General features: G+C 40.7%; 1 protein-coding gene across 11 annotated transcripts in view; it reads left to right on the forward strand.

Annotated features, from left to right (window-relative positions):
• DMD (dystrophin) overlaps nt 1-24,732 on the forward strand; it is a 3,940,859-nt gene that overhangs the window by 2,188,569 nt on the left and 1,727,558 nt on the right. The window lies entirely within an intron of this gene.

A 24,732-nucleotide genomic window follows, 5' to 3' on the forward strand; every position in this document is an offset into this window, starting at 1 on the left:
CCCCATGCCTCCAAACATTTAAAAAAAAAAATCAAATACTCACCTCACTTTTCACCTGCTGCCGCTTCTCAGCTCTGGACTCCTCAGCGTTGCCGGCGTCTTCCCGCTCTGTGCTGTAAAAGCTCAAGAGAGGGCGCCGTAGAAAGACGTCACTGAGCCCTCTGACCTGAGATATCACAGTCAGAGAACGCGTAAGAGACAGGACCTGCTGCAGAGGCACAGTAAGGGGTAAGTATTGTGCTGGCTGCCGGGGCCCTGAGCAAGCGGCGAGTGGGCCCCCTCGCCTGCTAAGGGCCCCGGCACGTGCTGGCGCTGTGCCTGCATACTGTATGTACTAATGAAGGAAGAAGCATGAAAAGATGTGCCCTATTCCACATGTCACCACCTGATGAACTTGAACTGACTAGTAAATGTTTGCCTGTTGTAAAGAACTTGGCGTTCCTTGAATTGTGTGTGGTGACTCCTGTGAATGGAAACCTGGAGCCAGCGATGGCCTGAGGCCTTCTAGTGAGTGTGATGCACCCCACACTTGACAGCACACTGGGACAGAGACACTGTTTGTCTGTAAAGTGCCAGAGCATAACCAGACAGCAACTCTGTCATGACTACCGCTCTCATGCACTTTACAACTGCAATATATTAAGAAGATAAAAATTTTGATGGGAGTGCTTCAAGTGTTGTTTCTACAACCTATGCTTGGACACAAAAAACATTCAGATGAAGTACAGTACAGACCAAAAGTTTGGACAAACCTTCTCATTTAAAGATTTTTCTGTATTTTCATGACTTTGAAAATTGTACATTCACACTGAAGGCATCAAAACTATGAATTAACACATGTGGAATTATATACTTAACAAAAAAGTATGAAACAACTGAAAATATGTCTTATATTCTAGGTTCTTCAAAGTAGCCACCTTTTGCTTGGATGACTGCTTTGCACACTCTTGGCATTCTCTTGATGAGCTTCAAGAGGTAGTCACTGGAAATGGTCTTCCAACAGTCTTGAAGGAGTTCCCAGAGATGTTTAGCACTTGTTGGCCCTTTTGCCTTCACTCTGCGATCCAGCTCACCCCAAACCATCTCGATTGGGTTCAGGTCTGGTGACTGTGGAGGCCAGGTCATCTGGCGTAGCACCCCATCACTCTCCCTCTTGGTCAAATAGCCCTTATACAGCCTGGAGGTGTGTTTGGGGTCAATGTCCTGTTGAAAAATAAATGATGGTCCAACTAAACGCAAACCGGAAGGAATAGCATGCCGCTGCAAGATGCTGTGGTAGCCATGCTGGTTCAGTATGCCTTCAATTTTGAATAAATCCCCAACAGTGTCACCAGCAAAGCACCCCACACCATCACACCTCCTCCTCCATGCTTCACGGTGGGAACCAGGCATGTAGAGTCCATCCGTTCACCTTTTCTGCGTCACGCAAAGACACGGTGATTGGAACCAAAGATCTCAAATTTGGACTCATGATACCAAAGCACAGATTTAAACTGGTCTAATGTTCATTCCTTGTGTTCTTTAGCCAAAACAAGTCTCTTCTGTTTGTTGCCTGTCCTTAGCAGTGGTTTCATAGCAGCTATTTTACCATGAAGGCCTGCTGCACAAAGTCTCCTCTTAACAGTTGTTGTAGAGATGTGTCTGCTGCTAGAACTCTGTGTGGCATTGACCTGGTCTCTAATCTGAGCTGCTGTTAACCTGCGATTTCTGAGGCTGGTGACTCGGATAAACTTATCCTCAGAAGCAGAGGTGACTTCTGGTCTTCCTTTCTTGGGGCGGTCCCCATGTGAGCCAGTCTCTTTGTAGCGCTTGAAGGTTTTTGCAACTGCACTTGGGAACACATTCAAAGTTTGCCCTATTTTTCGGACTGACTGACCTTCATTTCTTAAAGTAATGATGGCCACTTGTTTTTCTTTACTTAGCTGCTTTTTTCTTGCCATAATACAAATTCTAACAGTCTATTCAGTAGGACTATCAGCTGTGTATCCACCTGACTTCTGCACAACACAACTGGTGGTCCCAACCCCATTTATAAGGCAAGAAATCCCACTTATTAAACCTGACAGGGCACACCTGTGAAGTGAAAACCATTTCCGGTGACTACCTCTTGAAGCTCATCAAGAGAATGCCAAGAGTGTGCAAAGCAGTCATCAAAGCAAAAGGTGGCTACTTTGAATAACCTAGAATATAAGACATATTTTCAGTTGTTTCACACTTTTTTGTTAAGTATATAATTCCACATGTGTTAATTCATAGTTTTGATGCCTTCAGTGTGATGTAGAATTTTCAAAGTCATGAAAATACAGAAAAATCTTTAAATGATAAGGTGTGTCCAAACTTTTGGTCTGTACTGTAAATAATTGCAGAAATTACAGCATCAAGTTTTATGTGGTGACTACTATACATACTACCATAATCAATGCTAATAAGATCAATAACTGGGTGAAATAGCTGTGCACTTCTAGCTAGAAGGTGTTGAAAACAAAAGTTTCATCAATCTGATGTGTGCCGTGCTGATGATTTTGTCGTAAACTGCACTGGACAGTGGTTTGATTTACAATGCTGTTTTATTGGGGGAAAACAGTTTGTTTTGGGCATACAAATTGCTTCATATGGGGCTTCAAAATTGAGTAGGGATTGGGTGGGGCTTATAGGGCGGGGGTTTAACTTTCCATCACTAAACACATTTACTGTAATTTTTGCCTAAAATTGGCACCAACTAAATGAAAAGGTTGGCGTATATTTGACCTTCTAATGTATGACGGCCAGAGATGAGCTCAATTTTATCAAGAAGCTTGCTCTGACTACTTGATATTAAGATTGGCCTATGAAGTGTCAATCTTGTTAAATACCCTGCCGCCACAAGTTTTGCCATGCAATTGATAGTTAAAAAAAAAGACATATGTGAGAAATATATTATTAGTTAAGTGCCAGAACACTGGCCTGAAAATCTCACCAATTATGGTGTAATACTAGCATAAAGTATGTTAACTATACAATGTGATTTTCTTGAATTCTTTTTGGATAATCTAGCCCTCAGTGTTAAAATTAACCTACCCTTAAAATTATAGATGGTTCATGTATTTGTCAGTGGGCAAACTTACAAAACCATCAAGGGATCAAATAATTATTTCCTTCACTGTATGTGTTGTAGGGATTCACTTTCTCGGGTAGGTATTAGGTAGTGTTCACATAGGCAAAACATATGGTTCAAACAAGTGCAGTTTTATTGCTTTCATAAAACTCCAAGGGTTTCAAAACCAAAAATAGTATCTTCTGGGTACAAAGGTATAACAGAAAATAAACAGATCATTTACACATATGTCAGTGCGGGCCCACCCGAACAGATTACTGTACTTTCTCTCTGATAAAACTTCACGTAGAAGAGGCATGATCCCACCAGTCTCGGAATCCCCTTAAGCCCGAGCTCCAGCAGTTTCTATCACCAAACAGAAGTGATCAACTCCTGGCATAGATCACAGTGAATAGGTTACAGCTTCCATATGGTTCTCTGTAGCTTCAACACACAGACTGCTCATCTTTCCTATATGACCCATGCAGTCTTCATTCAGAAAGAACCCCTGGCATGTTGGTCACTCACCAGCAGATCATTCCACTCTGCTCTATCCAGCAGACTGACACACCTAGCTAACACAGTCCCTGGTTCTAGTAAAAAGCTAGGCAGATGCATCTAATCCCATCCAGCAGAGCTAGGACTTAACCCTGTACTACCTGGTTTTCCTACAGTATATATACACTGCTCAAAAAAATAAAGGGAACACTTAAACAATAGAATAAAACTCCAAGTAAATCAAACTTCTGTGAAATCAAACTGTCCACTTAGGAAGCAACACTGATTGCCATTCAATTTCACATGCTGTTGTGCAAATGGAATAGAAAATAGATGGAAATTATTGGCAATTATCAAGACACCCTCAGTAAAGGAGTGGTTCTGCAGGTGGGGACCACAGACCACATCTCAGTACCAATGCTTTCTGGCTGATGTTTTGGTCACTTTTGAATGTTGGTTGTGCTTTCACACTCGTAGTGCAGCTCATCCAGGATAGCACATCAATGCAAGCTGTGGCAAGAAGGTTTGCTGTGTCTGTCAGCGTAGTGTCCAGAGGCTCTACCAGGAGACAGACCAGTACACCAGGAGACGTGGAGGGGGCCGTAGGAGGGCAACAACTCAGCAGCAGTACCGCTACCTCCGCCTTTGTGCAAGGAGGAGCAGGAGGAGCACTTGCAGAGACCTGCAAAATGACCTACAGCAGTCCACAAATGTGCATGTGTCTGCACAATTGGTTAGAAACCGACTCCATGAGGGTGGTATGACGGCCTGACGTCCACAGATGGGGGTTGTGCTCACAGCCTAACACCGTGTAGGACGCTTGGCATTTGCCACAGAACACCAGGATTGGCAAAGTTTCCACTGGCGTCCTGTGCTCTTCAAAGATGAAAGCAGGTTCACACTGAGCACATGTGACAGACGTGACAGAGTCTGGAGATGTCATGGAGAGCGATATTTCATTCATTCAGATCTAGGATGGGTTATTTGAGTATTCCCTTTATTTTTTTGAGCAGTGTGTGTGTATATATATATATATATATATATATATATATATATATATATTTTTTTTTTATTTTTTTAAATAATTGAAGGCAATAGCAGACGATTTAAACTGAGCATATATTTGCATATAAAGTGCCCATTTGGATCCATCTAAAGAAATAAAATACAAAATAATTTTACTTCTACTCAAAAGAAAATCAAAAGCTATGTATTATCTGTACATTGTGTTTAACTCATCAGTCAAAATACTATAAAAATGACATATAGTTGCATCTCTCCTGATTTTAGGCAGTGTTCCTAGCCTATGAGCATAGCTTAGACATTAGAAACATGATCTTTTAGTCCAGGGATGGTAAATGCATCCTTACTAGATTTCACATAACCAAAAAGATCCAGCTTACCCTTTCCAAAATTAATCCAGTCAGTGGGGAAGCCCGGATAGCACGCCATCGCATGGCATTTTAAGAAGATATGTTCAAAAAAGGTAAAGGATCCAGCTTTGATACCGCAATTTCCTCCGGGATAAATAAAGTATATCTTATCTTATCTTATCTTATCTTATCTTATCTTTCAGTATATTTAAAAAAAAATTGTTTCTTATATATACTGTATATTGGAAGCAGGATCCTTTATCTTTCTTGGACATATCCTTACTAGATGACAAAATTATCCCCTCCCCTCTCCTCTCCTCCCCATCTACACATTAGCAGTGACTTTTTGTCTCCAAAAATATCACTGGTTGCTCTAACAGCTTAAAAGCATAGTAAAATGCTTTTTATTTACTGTATATATTCTTATCAGATCAACATAAGGTAGTCATAACCGATAAAAACGCCACCTGGTTCATGAAATAGTTAACAGACACAACTGAATGTGCCCTGCTTTATTATGCTGTACAACAATTCAGTGCTATCAGGTCTGTAGTGCAGAATGTCCTCCCAGCTTCAGTAATAAATTGTGCTACAGATGTATTTTCCCAGAATGTAAAAGCTCGTCAATGAAGAAGAAGAAGAGGAAAAAAAAAAAGAATCTGCAGAATAAAAATTCTAGATAACCCCTAGCATGGGTTTAATTCATTTTAATGTAGCAGTACAATAGCTATGACTGTACAGAGGAACCCAGTCCATTACCCTGCTGAGCTGCAGGCCAGATTTTCCATTGAGCTTTCGCTACACACAAAGTTGGCTGGTGTGTCGTTCAGCATCCCGGTAGCTCCTTTTTTCCCTCAGACTAGCAATGGCAAAGCTCTGTACAGATGCACTGCTGGATTCTCTGAACTAAAATCAGCTGTGGGACCCTATATTTATTTATTTCAGCATCACCGTCAAGGTAAGACTTCCGGATAGAAATAGCCAGGCTGACAAAGGAGGCTTTAATTATTACAGGAAAAAAAGGATTCCTGCTCATTCATTTCAGCCAGATCTTATAGTAAGTCCTCCTTTCTGATGCAGGAGATTGAGAGCAGTAGGTGGGAGGGGGATGCTTTTTGTACTTCCATCCAAAGGTCTGTGGGAACTGCTATAACGTTATTAGAAAGTGAGGATGCTGAAGCCTTCTTCACTCTGAATATGTAGCTGAAGTGGTGTTTGTGCCCTGTGATATTGTTGGCTGCATGTCATCTCATTCCAACATGTGCATAGGGCCATCAGTACAGGCACGCAAGGTGCACTCAGCACATCGCCTGTCATTGCTTTTGAAGTGTGTTTGCAGATGATTCTGCCTCAGTATAGAAAATGGAGCTAACTTACATAAATTCTCTGGATAATACAGCCCAGCAAGCAAGCAATTGTATTTCTTTGCTGAATAGCTGACGGTGTGTTTGCATTTTGCCATATCCTCATGCTATTTGTACAGTTGTAAAATATTGTGGGAATTGTCTGGTTGTGTCTTCTCGTCTTATACCCTCAGGTAATTACTTATGAGTCATGGTTTGATGCTGAGAAAATATATGTAATTGTTCACTCCTAGAAATACTGCTTGGTGTTATATTGGACACCTCCGGATGTTGATGGGTGGATGATGTCCAACAGGATTTCTAGCTGCTATTGCTAAGGAGTTTACAGAAAACTATCCCTGGGATGAATTCTGGAGATCATGCGTGCTCATTTCTAGAGGGTAATTGGGTGACCTTATGCTTTTAATATTGAGCTATGAAAATGTTTTAGATCACTTGAGACAAAAAATATGCAAAACGAATTTTAAGTCGTTAAGTAGTTTGCAAAATGATGGGTCATCGAATGTGGTGAGCGCCAACAGTGTTCCTTCTCTTCTTTATTAGACGTGGTTCACATGTCCAATTGATGGTGTAGTGAGCAGAAACTGGAATAATGTAGTGAGCAGAGCATGGAAAGGACACAGAAAAGTCGTGTGTTGTTACAGCACATAGTTTCAGTTTAGTGTTTCCTAAAGAAGTCATTCTACGGAAAACCACATGGCTTAATGGCACTGCATGAAAATAGAAAGAAAAATTGGGCTTTTATTGTTTTTGTTTTTATCTGTATTTAACTGAATTGCGGAAAAAGTAAAGAATGAGATAATTGCAGCTTGACCCTCTCAACCCCCCCCCCAAAAAAAATTGAAAGTCTAAGTCAGACTATTTTGAAATGAAAATTATGTATACCCGTGAACCCAGTCTTAGGAACATGGGTCCTACCATTCAGAAAGTAATATGCATTTAGATTGTGGCTACATGTTGACACTGGTCATGCGACATTGCATCTGTCAATGAGGTCGTGTTGCAACCTGCGATCCACCATGACTATGACATGACTGTTGCAAAAAAATCAATGCTGCAAGTCCAATATGACCTTTCCTCCACCATACATTTTTTATGTAAGTCACATACAACCTGTCTGCTTTTTGGCTTTTTTCTATAGCTAAAGTGTAGGTATAAAATAGTCATACAACAGCATGTTACACGAAGCACGACTTGTCTGAGACTTGCTGTCATGTGACGGGTGTCATCAGGTGGTCCTAGCCTTACTCAGCAAATTAAACTTGACAATTGTACATAACTAACATTGTTCCTTGGTTGTTCCTTATTTCACAGGAATTCCTTTGATTTTTGATTGATTTGATTTAATCTGGCTGTCTCTTAACAATGCTGCAGACATGCTACGTGTTTTGTATGAGTTACAGCTTACAGCTTTATATTGATGATCTATTCCTGAGATAGATATTGATGACCTATTCCTGCGATCAATATTAGATCGGTGAGGACCTAACACCTAGTACCCCCTTAAGTCAGCTGTTATCACCTCCGCCGGCCCCATATATGAACAGTATAAGGAGAGAAACAATACAACACTGTACTATGCTTTAATAGCTGTTGCTATAAACTGCTACTTCACTTCAGAATAGAGCCTATATATACCATGGTTATGTATAAGTAAATAGGTATGAATATCAAGTCATGTAATCCGATATCAATATTCACTATCTATATAAAAAGCACAAAAATGTCAGAACAATCTAAATACCCCTTTAAAAAGATTTAGGACAGCATAACTAATTGTTTGCATAAAATTGGTTCATATAATTAATAGAGAATTCACAATGAAAAATAAAAAGCAAAGTGACTCCAACTTATAACCACACGATTCATCTTTTTTCATATATGTGCACAAGGCAGACCTGTGAAACAGCCAATTATCAGCAGTATTCGAGGCTTTTCCAACTGTGAGCCACGTCTGCCAAACATCTCACTGTCTAGTACCCCGTCCTGTTCACTTCGGTGGGATAGGACCTCCAGTACCCAGCACCGGCCACTAAACGTTGTATGGAGCCGTGGTGTTATGCTCTGCTTACATCTGCCACCAGTGGAGCTATTAGAAGCTGATCCATAGGCCACTTGTTGGACCCCTACCAATCTTATATCCTGTTCTAAGGATAGGTATGAAAACTCAGAACCCAATAATATGCAGTGGACATTATGAAAATTTCATTAATGCAATCCAAAAACAGAAAGTACAGTACATTAACATTTTGGCCCTGAATCAAGACCTTCATCAGAATGATGTTGATTGTTGTGGGAACCATGTGTGGATGGATGTAGTGCTATGGCAATGGCAACTGCTTTTGCCGAAACGTTGATGTGTCTTAATTTTTTGATTTACATGTATGCAATTTCCAGAATTTCCACTGTATGACATTGAGTGCCGAGTTTTATTACAAATATATTAGAGTTTGGAACCCTACTCGGGCACAATCTCATCCATTGAATGACATATAACATCATCTACTGTTCTAAAGACTGGTTATAATGTAATCGTAGGCAACCCCTTTAAGAAGCAATTGCCATTATGTGTCACTTGTCCTTTCTGTATATGTGTACACTATGAGAATAGCTGAATGCTTACTGCTTCTTAAATCCAGCCGCTGATGCCGTTATATAGCTCAATTGTTTTTGCTTTTGTTTCTACCTATTTGAGTAAGTGCGCTTTATGTAAATTCGTTTTTTAAATTGAGCATGACCCGTTCCACTGTGTGTAAAGAGAAAACTTGCAAATTACATTCATGCTCATTGCTTAGTAAGACAATATGAGAAGGTGTGAAAATAACTTCTAAACGTAAGTATTCAGATGACTTGTACAACTGCAGATTGATATTTTCAATGGGCTGTTCATTATAAGCCCTGCCATTGAGGCAGTGTGAGGGCTTTCAGAAAGATGGAGTGGTGTAATTACTAGGTGCACATGTTCATTAATCCTTCCTGGCTAGGAAAAGCTTCAAGTTCTTCTCCAGTGGCCCGTTTGTAAAGCTATAAATATCTAAATTGTGTCAGCCAAGAAGTCACACAGAATGGTGGCTCTTTTTGGAGTTCAATTTCATGCACTGTTGCATTGCTTGTGTAAGGGAGTCTTATGGTGCCTTTTCACAATGGGCATCATTACTTTCCCCATCGTCGATCCAATAGGAAACTCTCTGCAAGTTTAACTGAAAACTTTTTGATGGTCCTAAAGGAAAGGAAACAAAGACACTGAACCTGGTTCATTTGAACAATCTACCTATTACTCTCAATGTATCACTCTAAAGATGTAGCCAGGTATATAGCGATGTTCAATTGTGGTTTATTGTTAGATCATCTACTTATTCCTACACAGCAGCTTTTCTCGTTTATTGGTCTACAGTGTTTTAGCTATATTTTTAGTTAGTGATATCTATTGTGAGCTGCTTCTATAAGTGAATTCAATAATTGTATCACATAGTGTGATTTCTACATTGGTTGTTAAGTTACATATGTCAATGCATGAATATACCTCTGTAGTGATCTGCTTGAATGTAAATGTATCTTAGTATAATTTGATCTGTGTTTACTTTCCTGTCATTGTATACACCTATACATAACTCAAAGCAGAGTGGTTTCCACACAAGTAAATCTTTAGAGATAGGATATACAGGAATATCAGTAAAAAGCATGGCACTGCTTGCAAAAGCTTACATTCTGTAAGACTATAGGAGTAATAGGTAAAAGTCTGTGTTTTGTTCAAATGCCTATCCAGCTTTTAAATTAAATAGGGTAGGACACATAAAGCTTCACGAGCCATCACCAGCTAGTATCTGTATGTGCAGATGTATAAGAAGTGTGGGGAATACTGTTGGGTGAAAAAATCAAGTTGTAAGGAATAATGGAACTAAATTAAAGGACTATAATTATTTTTGTTTATGGAGCGAAGAACTAACAGGCAGGTAGTTGCTAACTAACTTCCTGATCTGACCGGCGTCGAGCCCTGCCCGCTCAGAGTGGTCATGGACCACTCCTCCCAGAGATTCCTCTCATGTCACATTGACAGAGCAGCGTCTTCTCCTCCGTTCTGTTCATGGGGCATCTCTGCCGATATCATGCTGATTGACAACCGACTACCCCCACCTAACTAAAGGAAAGCCGGCTGTCAATCAGCAGGAAGCCTGTAGTTATGCCAAATTGACAGAGCAGAATGGAAACTGAAGAGCTGCTTTGTTGATGAGAGGTGAAAAGAAGCAAGGAAATGACTGGCTGAGCCAGCACAGAACATCCCAGTGCAGAAAAGGCAGGTAGTTAGCAACTGCCTGCCTGTTAGTTCTTAGCCCCATGCACAAAATAATAAAAGTCCAGGATAACCCCTTTATATAAGTGAATGCGATAGGTCTGCCTGAAGAGATCTGTTTTAGGGAACACTTAAATCTGTGAATGTTAGCGATTAACTTGATTTTGAGGTAGTGCTTTCCAGAGGACTGGTGCAGCTTGAGAAAAGTCTCTAACGGAAGTTGGACGTTCTGATTATGAAGAATGTTGGCATTCTTAATAATCATTGGCAGAAAGCATAGCATATTCAGGATAGTAGACAGGGAATGTCCAGAGAACAATTACAATTCTTGATAGTAGAGAAAATCACATTGTTGCCAGTGATAAGGAAAGGAGAAATAATAAAGCCAGAAACTTAACTGAGCCAGTAGGAGACTAGACCAAGTGTATTGCCTTCTGCTTGTGCTTAAGAAACAGTAGATTAAGTACTTGAAAAGGAAAAGAAAGTCAGTGCTATGGGAATAGTGAAAAAATAGACAAAGCAACGATAGACGTTAGACGTTTGGCATCTGAGAGTGGGAAGCCGACTGGAAGCCCTGTCTACAGGTAACAGTGTCCTAATGTACCTGGGATTGAATATACAAGTAGAGGATTCCCAGTGGAGGAAAATATAGAGCTAAAAAGGGCACTATAGCCACTATGAAAGATCAAATCTTTTGGTGGGAATTAAAAATGTATATATTTATGTAATGTCAATATAAAACAAAAGTTTGAGTTTTAACAATTTTTACATTTGTTTTATATTCATATTATATAAATATTTACATTCTTAAATCCTATTAAAATATTTGATCTTTCATAGTGGCTATAGTGCCTTTTTCGCCCTATTTATTTTCCCTGTTGGGTATTCTCTGTGTTGAAGAAGAGGTTATAAAAATCCTCAAAATGAAGTGAAAGAAACAGAGGAAGATGGGAAAGATTGTATTCTTAATATAGATATTAATATCACCCATAATGAGACTATCCTTTTCCAGATAGAGAATGGGGTTGCCAGGCTTCATAGTACTCTGGGGTGGAGGAGTTGGCTCTGGGGCAGTAGACATCTGTCAATCACTAGGATAGTGTGGACCTCATAAGAGATGAATGTGAAACAGATGGGTTATCCTGCAAATAGTATGTAGAACTAGTGTGCAGGGCAGGTTATAAATGTATGATATCTGATTGTTTTAACACTAGGATACCCATTATTCAAGAGAATGGAAGCTCTCATGGCCCCAAGCGAGAATTTATTGACCACTGCTCCATTCACTTCTATAGGTCTTTGTACACAGTAGTGTGCATGCATGATCACCTCCCTCATGCAGAATGAATAGGGGAGGGGAGGCAGGACTTCTGTGGAGAGGTGATAATTAATGCTTGTGGCATAACTCTTTAATCATTTGTTGCTAATAACACTCTAGTCTGAATTATATGGAGTAGTTTGGTGTAAAAAAATATTTTTAAATATTGTTCTAGGAATTTCACTTAGGAGTTTCATTTATTAGCCAGAATGGAGAGCATCTACAGAGAATGTCTCTCTGGAATACCCAAAATATCCATGGATCGCCAATTAGTTTCATACTATACAGTGTATCTCCTACAGATTATAGCTCATCCCAGCAACAGGAAAACCTGTGATTAAAAAATTGACAGGAAAAATTTTGGACATTAAAGCATTTTCAAGAGCAGACAATCCCTTAAGCCATGTAGTCCAGCCATATCTACTAAATTATTACACACTTTCTAACTTTCTTGATTTGTCGATTTTTTTAGTATAAGACATATTTCACTAAATTAAAAGGAAGCTATTCCCATTATGGACTGATATTGATGGGTATTTAGATGTTTTCCTTTTGTGCCATAAACCTATGTGGTCATGTAAAATAACCTTAGGACAATTTTTTTGCAAAGCAATCAAATCATTATTCCATTCAGAATCAAACATGGTTGACTAAAAATAAACTCTTTAAATGTTTACATTTAACAGTTAATAGTTCCTCTTTTTTTCATCATCTTCATAGACTCCTATGAAGAAGAAAGGGAGTGACATCCTTATGGTCACTTCTTAGTCGTTATCTCTGGATGTGTTTGGTGGGTGAGCCCATTTCATCTTAGATGCCAGAATGTATACTATTATGTCCTCAAATTGACCTTTTACTTCAATACAATTTTCCCCTGGCATGCCACTCTTATTACCATTATGCATATGTAATTATGAACTGATTACATTTTATTCTTTCTTGGATTATTATTTCCAGGGGTTATTTTCCCTGTGGTCCACCCACCACACATGTCTATTGTGTCCTCTTTGTTGGGACTGCTACCATTTTCAACTTTTTTGTCTTTTAATTGTTTTTCGCAATAAAAGTTATTTATTACTTTGATTATTTTTTCCTGTCCTGCACTTTATCATTTTTGGCTTCTCCCTATTTCTGTCCGATTTGATACTAAATTACTGGTATGGAGTTACAATTATGCCTTTCAATAATCACCATCCTAGAGTTGAAAGTAAAGTTATTTTATGGTAATAAAACCATTTCCCAAATGCAACATAAACCATTTGTGTTGCTGATGTACAGCGTATGGAGTTTATAGATGCTGATTATTGAGTTTTTCTAGTGCTCTGTTTCTACATAATGAAAAAAGACATAGTTAACCAAAACATTCCTACAATCTGCCCTCACATATTTTTTTCTTGTTGTTTTATTCTCTTTGCATTAGAAAGGCAATGAGTGAAAATAAATCTCTTGACAGACGAATAAAATGAATTAATTCCAGCTTTGGGACATGAACCACAAGATATAAAAGTGTTAACCAGCCTAAACCCAATGGGGTTTTTGCCACAGGCATAGGCTGAATATGAGTCTCCTTAGAGTAAGTTAAGCAGAAGACAACTTTTGAGATGTTTCTGCTACACTAAGCATATATTGAAGGAAGATTAATGGAAAAATTCAGCTGTGTTTTGATCCATCTCTTATGTAATAGAAATATGTTCAAAATAATACATTTGAAACGTTACACAACTTCATAATTGAAAATAATAATATACTCATATGGTGAATGTACTGTTTTACAATATTATAAAAGAAAAACAGTCAGGTACAATTCTCATACAAAAAAAGTCACTAGTGGGTTGCAACATACAGATAAACTTACCTACAATTGCCCCCCATAGGAATACATTGGGGACACAATGAAGTTGTGATGTGATAAAGGGAATTTTTGGATAACACAATACCAATGTGTAGAAGTGCCTTTCCCATGGTGGATATTGTGCACTGCTTTGATATGGTAAAACAGTATTTTACAGTCATTTTTACCTCCAGTGATTCCCTAGGTTGTTGCATAACTATGGCGGCTGCATTACTGATGCCTAGTGCATACACATGTCCCGTGGGATCACTGGTGAAAGACATTGTATCCTTGTTGGCTTTTTACTGAATAAACATATCTAGCCATGCAGCAAAGAAGTTCCGGCAACTGAACGTGTGGCAGTAAAAAAGCTAAACATTTTGGCAAAGCATTAAAATCAGCACTGCTTATGTATTTCAGAACCAAGCATCCATAATTATAGGTGAGCTATGTCCAACATGGAGTTATGCCTCATTTATCAAATACGTTTATTCATTGATATTTCCTTACACTTTAGCTTGATTTTCTTTTCTTGTATCCATCACACAGAGCATTTTTTATCCAATATATCAATGCTATAAAGAGTAAAATTGTATAAAGAATTCAGTATTCAAAACTGGAAGTAGAAAAAGTATCCAATCCCATTTTTCTCTATTTGCTTTACATACATGTTGAAAAATATGCCAAAAGCACAGTTAAACCTCCTACAACCAATGGATACTTCTTTATACATGAATCAACTGCAAAATATAGTAACCATAGTGGCATATACACATGGATGTATGGGATATCACATTGTCCTGGGGAGATCAGGAAAGCCTTTCTCAAAGTCTTCCACTGGAGAAGACTTTCCTAATCTCCTAGGATATGTTTCATTTTTGTGCTTTGAACCGCCTATTCAGCTCATGTATATGGCCATATGCATGACACACAGGGTCTGACAGTATTTGCAAGTGTTGCAATATTAGGATTCTCATAATTCTAAAACAAAATATGAGTCCAGATATGGCTATGATGTATCCATTAAGAGTTTGCAGATTTCAGGCCACACATTGCAACTAACTATCATTGCTGAGGCATGTTCAGTCTAGCACTAGCTGAGTAATCAGAAAAAACTTGCTAACTTGGTGTTCCCATAAGTAGTCACTTAACAGTTCAGATACTTGATAATTACTGCACTTTATTGAGCAATATCTAAAAGAAGCCTTTCCAAAAAAAACAACAAATAGGCCCTGATTGGTCAAGACAAACATTTTTCATGCCAGTCTTGAGGGAGCGTGTTGTAGTCAGAGGCAACTGATTCATTAAGAGACACAAATTTCTTAATGAACCTGGTGTGTCTTAAAGGGATTTTCCCAAGAACAAAAGTTCATTTTAATAAATGGCTGCGTCTTACCGTGTATGGAACATATCACAGCTCCTGGGCAGGGGAGGAAGCAAAAGACAATACACATATTACAGCATGGGATCACCGCTGATTCTTTCTGTGAGGTAAAACATTTCATTCCCTGTTTTTAAACAATATTTAACCTCACAAAATAAATCCTCTGTGATCCCATGCTGTCCTGTCTGTATACTCTTTTGCTTCCTTCCCTGCCCAGGAGATGTGGTATGATCAGACCATGTTCCGTACAAGGTCAGACACAGCCATGGATTAAAATGAACTTTTGTTTGTGGGAAAACCCCTTTAAAAGTGATGCGCACTTCCATGTGCCTCGTCACAAATCTTTTTCCATAAGATTGGTAGTGTAACACACACCACAGCCCATCATGATTGTAACATCCCTGGCGGCGTGCTTGCATAGTGCACCACCTCCCACTGTGCAAGACCGCAATCTTACCTGTCAGTCCAGCCTGCAAACCTTGCTCCAGTTCATGCTGTGTGCATGTCTCTTGTCGGATTGCTTAGGGCGGCGGCCCGGTTACTTCCTGATTCTTATAGCTGCTGTGGGCGCACTCCTAATGCGTCCCCAGCCTATTGCTGTGAGTCACTGGATATTTAAACCCCCTCCACCCAGAAGGAGGTGCCTGAGCAACACTAACTATCTACTCGTTGTCTCTGTACTTCTGTTTGTGAGTTTTGTGTCCACTCGCTACTTCTTAGTAAGTATCTTGTGTGTATCTGGTTCTGCTTGTCCCTTTTCCCTTCCTCCGTATCTACCTCCTGTGTTCTAGCCATCTTGCTGCATTTTCCAGTCTGTTCCATGTGAACAGAGCCCTGTCCTCTCTGCCTGCAGCTTCAGCCCTGTTCTCCTCTGCCTTCTCCACCGCACCTGCAGTTTCGCTCCGCTCTGCTTGCTCACCGCGTAAGCGGTGCGGTTTCTCTCTGCTCTGTCTTGCCCACTGCTCCGGCGGTTCCTCTCTGCTCTGCCTTGTCCACCGCACCTGTGGTTTCGCTCCGCTCTGCTTGCTCACTGCATCAGCAGTTTCTCTCTGCTCTGTCTTGCCCACCACTCCGGCGGTTCCTCTCTGCTCTGCCTTGTCCACCGCACGTGCGGTTTCGCTCTACTCTGCTTGCTCACCGCGTCAGTGGTTTCTCTCTGCTCTGTCTTGCCCACCGCTCCGGCGGTTCCTCTCTGCTCTGCCTTGTCCACCGCACCTGCGGTTTCGCTCCGCTCTGCTTGCTCACTGCATCAGCAGTTTCTCTCTGCTCTGTCTTGCCCACCGCTCCGGCGGTTCCTCTCTGCTCTGCCTTGTCCACCGCACGTGCGGTTTCGCTCTACTCTGCTTGCTCACCACACCAGCGGTTCCTCTCTGCTCTGCCTTGTTCACCGCTCCGGCGGTTTTGCTCTGCTCTGCTTTGTCCACCGCACCTGCGGTTTCGCTCTGCTCTGCTTGCTCACTGCACCGGTGGTTCCTCTCTGCTCTGCCTTGTCCACCGCTCCGGTGGTTCTGCTCTGCTCTGCCTTGTCCTCCGCTCCGGCGGTTTCACTTTACTCTGCTTGTCTACCGCATCTGCAGCTCTGTTCCTGTCTCCCAGTCTGTACTGGACCCTATCCAGCCTGCGCTCCAACCTACTAGTACGTCCCTGTCTGCACACCATCCCTGCTTGCCAGTATCTCCCTGTCTGCACTCCAGCCGTGCTTGCCAGTGCCCACCTGTCTGCTCTCCAGCCATGTTTGCCAGTACCCACCTGTCTGCATACCAGCCGCGCTTGCCAGTGCCCACCTGTCTGCATACCAGTCGTGCTTGTCAGTGCCCACCTGTCTGCATACCAGCCGAGCTTGCCAGTATCCACCTGTCTGCATACCTGCCGTGCCTGCCAATACCCACCTGACTGTATGCCAGTCTAACCTGCCTGTTCCTGCATTCCCCAGTGTGGGTCAACAGCTGTGACCGGGGTCTGACCTGGAGTAGCACCTGGTCCCTCTGCTCGGTTCCTCCTTGGTTCACGGAGTCGACTGAGCCGCCGTGCGACCTTGGTCAGATCGGGTTGATACTTAGTTACGCCCCTCCAGGAACTCCTCGGTTCATGGTACAGTGGGATCACTAATCATGCTCACGCCAGTCAGTCCGGGCGTGAGCGTAAAATTATTTAGTCAAGTGGTCATTGCCATGTCCTGTTTCTCTCCCATCCCACCCCAGTGCTGCCTACGTTAGCGGAGCAGGCCAAAACTAGCATGAAAACAACAATTGATACATTTTTGTGCAGCCTCAGGTTGAATAAAAATGTTGTGACTTTTCAAAGATTTTTGTACTAAACACTTTGATGAATCAAGGCCAATGTATTATGCCTTGTAAAATAAATTTCAAAAACTACAAACGAAGAACTTCTGCATTACTAGCCTTCAGATAAGATTTCAATGTATTTATTATTTCTTATATAGTGCCAGCCTATTCTTCAGTACTGTCATCATTGATATAATAATAATAATAATAATAATAATAATTTTTATTTATATAGCGCCAACATATTCCGCAGCACTTTACAATTAAGTAGGGACATGTACAGACAATAAATTCAATACAATGATTCACATTTCAACAGTTACATGAGGAGTGAGGGCCCTGCTCGCAAGCTTACAATCTATATGGAAATGGGGGGACACAATAGGTACAACATAGTCATCAGCCAGTATCTGTCAGTCTAAGGGCAGTTACCATGTGGTGCATGGAGGATGTGGAGACAGATGAATAGGCAGGAGCAGATTAAGATTAATATTTAGGAGGTAACAGGGGAGAGTTAGGTTAAGAAAGCACGTTTGAAGACATGGGGGCTAGATATTAGTCGTCACAAATCTTTTTCCATAAACTTCCACGACTCAACAGTCCCTAAAAGGGTTGTTTCATGCGGGACACAAGGACGTCATATAACTGAAGAATTAACCAGGAATCTGAGTCAGAGCACAGAATTTCCCACAAAGGGAAACTGTCGCTTTGGCAGACCAAAATTGCTCATTACTTATATGGCTGGTTATTGATTTTAATGGCCGTCATCTAATGCCACATTTTTTCCCGCAGCTGTCAGACGGGGCATCACCTCAGCAAAAACTGAAAATGTCTGGGGATTAAAAAAGTCAGACGACCCTAGACAACATGTATTTACAGAGGGTTCCTTTCATGATACGACTCTTTAAAGATCAACTGCCTTATAGTTAGAGGGTGGCAGTCACATAGTTTATTCATGTATTTTCAATGATCAGTATAAGGATTACATTTAATGCAAACTCAAATAATTGTTCATTTATATGATAAACTCTTAAAAATATTTTATATTGAAAATACTACGAAAATAGTGAATTTGGCATTGGGAAAGAGAGTGAAGAGAACTGCATGTGGTAAACGAAATGAACTGCAGGCAAAATAGAAGAAAGGCAGCAATTTTCTGTGGGGTCATTACCGTGTACCTATTTGCTCAATTAGCTGCAGCTCACATTGAACATGGAGCATAGAGATCTCTGCCTTCTCTCTGTGGCTATGTGAGGTGAGATAAGGAGGCACGAGGTGACGAGGGTCAAAGTGATTAATTTTCAAGTATCTTTAAATGGAAAAATTCCTTGAATGCAGTATTTTTCTGCAGTTTCTTCAGCAAAATCTCGTAGGGTTTATGTTTATGACTGTTTTCTTCTTATAGGATCCATCTTGGCTGTTTAACACCTTTGTGAATTCATGTCACCTCGTCTTTAAATCATTTTCACTTTAAAACCCATTTTACAGCTAGCCTGTTCAGCAAAGTGGTAACTAATCACTAAACTATCGTATAGCATGCAGTTGTGCATGGTTTAATCAATGCGCACAAAACCATGGTCAAATTCATCAAGCCGTATACCTAGAATGGCTCCGCAGTCTCAGGTGACAGCTTTGGGTCAGAATGTTAGTGTACTGAAAAAAAGGTTGTTTTTTTTCCAATATTCCCATTTCAGTGAGTACATGTGCATTTTAACTAAACCTGGTGCTATAACGTATTGCCTCTACTTCATGTGTTGTTTTGATTCTTTTTATAGAGAATAGGGTAAAAAAATATACTTATGTTTATTCTTACCCGAATAAGTTGTATTTAAGTATTTATTTGTCTATTTCTACATTTATTTTGAATAGAGATGAGTGAACCGAACTGAAAAGTTCGGGTTTCGTACCAGACAGTTAGTATCCGGTGCTAAACACCAAACACAGACTTCTCCCGGTAGTGTATTGCAATTTACAGAGTTCTGGGGGAAAGAGAGAGAATTTCCACCTCAAAATTTTGGGTCCCCATTATTTTTAATGGGGACCCAAGCTGAACTTTGGTTTAAAGTTTGGGTCGGGTACCTGAACCTGAACCTCCATGGGTCTGCTCATCCCTAGGTTTGAAGGGTACTGCATTTTTTTTGATTTATTCGACAAACTAATAAAAAAATAAAAATAAAAAACAACAAATAGATATTTTTTCCTTTATTACATTTTCTTGTTATACCATTGTATACCATTAGAATGCAGCAGCAGAAATATAGAGTCATATACTTATAATGCGAATAAAAAGTATACAGTGCATTCCTTTGATATTGTATTGTGGTGGTGTAAAGATTAAAGGCGTTTTCTATGACTATGTGCTTGGAGAATTTAAAAAATGATAAAATTAGTTATATTCACTCATTGCTGCAGAAATACCTCTTTTTGACAGTAGTGACATGATGAAACTACACGTAAGTTCTGCAACCAATCACTAAGCTCAGCGGTCAAAAAGATGGCTCTAGATAGCTGATCCAAGTGATTGGCTGCAGCAATCATGTGCGCTGTGGTCTTATAATTATAGCTGCTGATTATCAACAAAGAAAGAGGCAGTGGTCAAGAGGCATCACAGGAGCAGATTAATTGTAACTAATTTTATTTTTAACCTCCTAAAGCCCATAGATTTTTTTTAAAAGTGAAACTCTCTTTAAAACTGCCTTAAGAAATGTATATTGTATTTTAGAAGGTTAATGCAATTTCAATAAGTCATTCTAAATTGAAGTCAGTTTATATGATACAATATTGTGTACAATTTGATTAATCCCTTTAAATCCCAAGACGTATTAATTCGCATCTGTGCCCTGGGCTTTAAGAGCCTGACCGGTATAAATACGTCATTGCGATAGCGCGCGTGCGCACACAGGCTGTGCGGGCGCGATCGCCGCCGGGTGTCAGCTGATTGTTACAGCTGACACCCGATGCTATGTGCAGGGAGCGGTGTGGTGGCTAAGGGGAGGTGATCGCAATACTCACCTCCTCTTCTTGCCTCCAGCGCTGTCTGCCGCGGCTTCCCGGATGTTGCCATGACGACCCGATGTCGTCATGACAATATCCGGGTCACCAGACAGCAGGAAGTTTCCACTATTTAGGCACATCAGGGGCTCTCCAACCGCGACATGGCGTCCGCTCTCGATTCCAGACGATTTTGCGTTCAAAAAGTCACACAGTGCTCCTTCTCTTCTGAACTCTGCCGTGCGCCCAAACACTGTATTTTCCCAACATATGGGGTACTGGCGTACTCAGGAGAAATTGCAAAAAAGTTTTTGGGGTCCATTTTCTCCTTTTACCCTTGTGAGAATAAAAAAAATTGGGGCTGAAACATAATTTTTGTGGAAAAAGTTAGATTTTTTTATTTTCACGGCTCCATGTTATAAACTTCTGTAAAGGACTTGGGGGTTCAGGGTGCTCACTGCACATCTATATAAGTTCCCTGAGGGGTCTAGTTTCCAAAATGGTGTCACTTGTGGGGGGTTTCTACTGTTTAGGCATATCAGGGGCACATCCGCTAATTATTCAAGCAAATTTTACAATCAAAAAGTCAAATGGCGCTCCTTCCCTTCCAAACCCTACCGTGCGCCCAAACAGTGGTTTTCCCCCACATATGGGGTATTTGCTTACTCAGGAGAAATTGCACAACAAACTGCATTGTGCAATTTCTCCTGTTACCTTTATGAAAATGCAAAATTGGGGGCCAAAAAACATTTTTGTGGGAAAAATGTGAAAATTTTATTTTTACGGCTCAATGCTATAAACTTCTGTGAAGCACCTTGGGGTTCAAGGTGCTCACCACACATCTAGATAAGTTCCCTGAGGGGTCTAGTTTCCAAAGTGGTGTCACTTGTGGGGGGTTTCCACTGTTTAGGCACATCAGGGGCTCCCCAAATGCAACATGACGACCCCTAATTATTCAAGCAAATTTTACATTTAAAAAGTCAAATGGCACTCCTTCCCTTCCGAACCCTGCCGTGCGCCCAAACAGTGTTTTTTCCCCACATATGGGGTATATGTGTGCCCAGGGGAAATTGCAAAATTTTGGGGTCCATTTTTTCCTGTTACCCCTGCGAAAATAGAAAAAATTAGGTCTAAAGTAACATTTTTGTGAAAAAAGTTAAATGTTAATTTTTTTCTTCCACATTCCAAAAATTCCTGTGAAGCACCTGAAGGGTTAATAAACTTCTTGAATGTGGTTTTGAGCACCTTGAGGGGTGCAGTTATTAGAATGGTGTCACTTTTGGGTATTTTCTGTCATAAAGATCCCTCAAAGTGACTTCAAATATGATGTAGTCCCTAAAAAAATGGTTTTGCTAATTTTTTGGGAAAAATGAGAAATCTCTGGTCAACTTTTAACCCTTATAGCTCCCTAATAAAAAAAAATTTGGTTCCAAAATTGTGCTGATGTAAAGTACACATGTTGTAAATGTTATTTATTAACTATTTTGTGTGACAGATCTCTCTGATTTGGGGGCATAAAAATTCAAATTTTGAAAATTGCAAAATTTTCTAAATTTTCGCCAAATTTCCGTTTTTTTTGCAAATAAACGCAAGTGATAGCGAATAAATTTTACCACAATCATGAAGTACAATATGTCATGAAAAAACAATCTCAGAAACAGGGGGATCCAATGAAGCGTTCCAAAGTAATTACCTCATAAAGTGACAGTGGTCAGAATTGTAAAAATTGGCCTGGTCTTTAACGTGCAAACCACCTTGGGTTGTAAAGGGGTTAAAGGGAATCTGTCACCCCCTGGGAGATATCAGACCACTACTATGGGTATACAGGTTATAGAAAAGTAAATCTATACTTACCTGTATGGCCCATGGTAGAGGTCTGATTGCAGAGAAAAGTAGTTTTATCTTTTTGATTTTCAATATGCTTGGCATCTGGGGGAAGCCAAGCAATGCCCGCCTATCTTATTACTATTCCCCTAAATCACAGTCTATCAGCCTAGTTACCATTTTCCCTCCCCCGCACATCACAGGGCGCTGTGACATGAGCTTTCCTTTCTCACCTCCCGGTGCATGCGCAAAGCGCGGCTCTTATACACCGCGCTTTGTTTCCTACCGGCCGGGTTTGTATGAGCACAGTGAAACAGAAATCCTTACTGTTATGCGCCGGGAGTCACGGGAGTGGAAGTCACAATGACTCCCTGGCACCTGCGCAATAGAGCACTGCAGCACTGTGCTCATACAAACCTGGCCGGGAGGAAACAAAGCGCAGTCTACAGGAGTCGCGCTTTGCACATGCGCCGGGAGGTGAGGAAGGAAAATGCACATCACAGGGACCTGTGACGTGTGGGGGAGGGAAAATGGTAATTAGGCTGATAGGCTGTATTCTAGGGGAATAATAATCAGATAGGCGGGCATTGCTTGGGGTCCTCCGGACGCTAAGCCTGTTGAAAACCAAAAGGATAAAGCTACTTTTCTCTGCAATCAGACCTCTACCATGGGCCATACAGGTATGTATAGATTTACATTTCTATAACCTGTATGCCCATAGTAGTGGTCTGATATCTCCCAGGGGGGTGACAGATTCCCTTTAAATGGAATATGAAATGGCATGATAATAAAGTGATTTCTAAATATGCTCCTTCTTGTATTAACTGTTTTAAAATGAGAGAGCAAAAAAGTTATAAAACTGCCCAAGCCACACATTAAGAGTCTCCTGGGTGGTTCTGAAGTGGTGATGAGTCTCAGGCTTTTGCCTGTCATTCTCATTCCTCCTTCAGCACTGCTCCGGTACCACCCAGATGACACTTTGTGGTCTATTTAAAAAGAGGACATGTTTAGAACTTCATTACCATTCTGCCATCGTTTTAAACATAATAATACTAGTGACAGGTTAGTGACACCAACAATAATTTGTGTGGTCACATAGAGCATCAGATTCATTAAACATTTTTTTGACATTGAGTTATCTTCCTGATGTTATATCAGATAGATATTAATTGGTGGATTTGTCTTATCAATCATCTCCAAAACGCTTATTTTAGAGATAAAGCTGTTATAACTAGGGAAATCTTAATGAGATTGCTCATTTTATAAATTGGTGATTATGTGATAGACTGTAAAACCAAGGCCACTAGAACTAGAACAGTAGCTTCTGTTTCTAGTGGTCTCTAGTGGTTCTGTGGTTCTGTGGTTCTCCAGAGCGCCCATAATATGGGATAATCATAATCACAGACACAGATTCTTTACTATAAGAGCAGTGGAACTCCCTGCCACATAATGATGTAATGATTGATTCACTACTAAAATTCAAGGAGGGTTTGGATGCTTTTTTGAAAAATATAATATTACATGTTATGGACACTAGATTCTGTGATGGGACGTTGATCCAGGGAACTAGTCTGATTGCCATATGTGGATTCGGGAAGAATTTTTTCCCATATATAGAATTATTAGTCTCTGCCCCATGGGGTCATCTGGATCAACATGTTAGTCTATAGGCTGAACTCAATGGACTTAAGTCTACCTTCAACCTAAAAAACAATGAGACTACACTGCTCAAAAAAATAAAGGGAACACTCAAATAACGCATCCTAGATGAAATATTCTCATTGAATACTTTGTTCTGTACAAAGTTGAATGTGCTGACAACAAAATCACACAAAAATCATCAATGGAAATCAAATTTATTAACCATTGGAGACCTGGATTTGCAGTCACCCCCAAAAATAAAGTGGAAAAACACATTACAGGCTTATCCAACTTTGATGTAATGTCCTTAAAACAAGTCAAAATGAGGCTCAGTATTGTGTGTGGCCTCCACGTGCCAGTATGACCTCCCTACAACGCCTGGGCATGCTCCTGATGAGGTTGCGGATGGTCTCCTGTGGGATCTCCTCCCAGACCTCGACTAAAGCATCCGCCAATTCCTGGACAGTCTGTGGTGCAACGTGACTTTGGTGGATGGAGCGAGACATGATGTCCCAGATGTGCTCAATCGGATTTAGGTCTGGGGAACGGGTGGGCTAGACCATATCTTCAATGCCTTCATCTTGCAGGATTGCAGGTACTGCTGACACACTCCAGCCACATGGCATTGTCCTGCATTAGGAGGAACCTAGGACCAACCGCACCAGCATATGGTCTCACAAGGGGTCTGAGGATCTCATCTTGGTACATAATGGCAGTCAGGCTACCTCTGGCGAGCACATGGAGGGCTGTGCGGCCCTCCAAAGAAATGCCACCCCACACCATTACTGACCCACTGCCAAACTGGTCATGCTGAAGGAAGTTGCAGGCAGCAGATCGCTCTTCACGTTGTCTCCAGACT

Source organism: Phyllobates terribilis, unplaced genomic scaffold (assembly GCF_046119375.1).
Source record: "Phyllobates terribilis strain yellow unplaced genomic scaffold, ASM4611937v1 Scaffold_2__4_contigs__length_985480577, whole genome shotgun sequence".
In the NCBI taxonomy this organism is placed as follows: Eukaryota; Metazoa; Chordata; class Amphibia; order Anura; family Dendrobatidae; genus Phyllobates; species Phyllobates terribilis.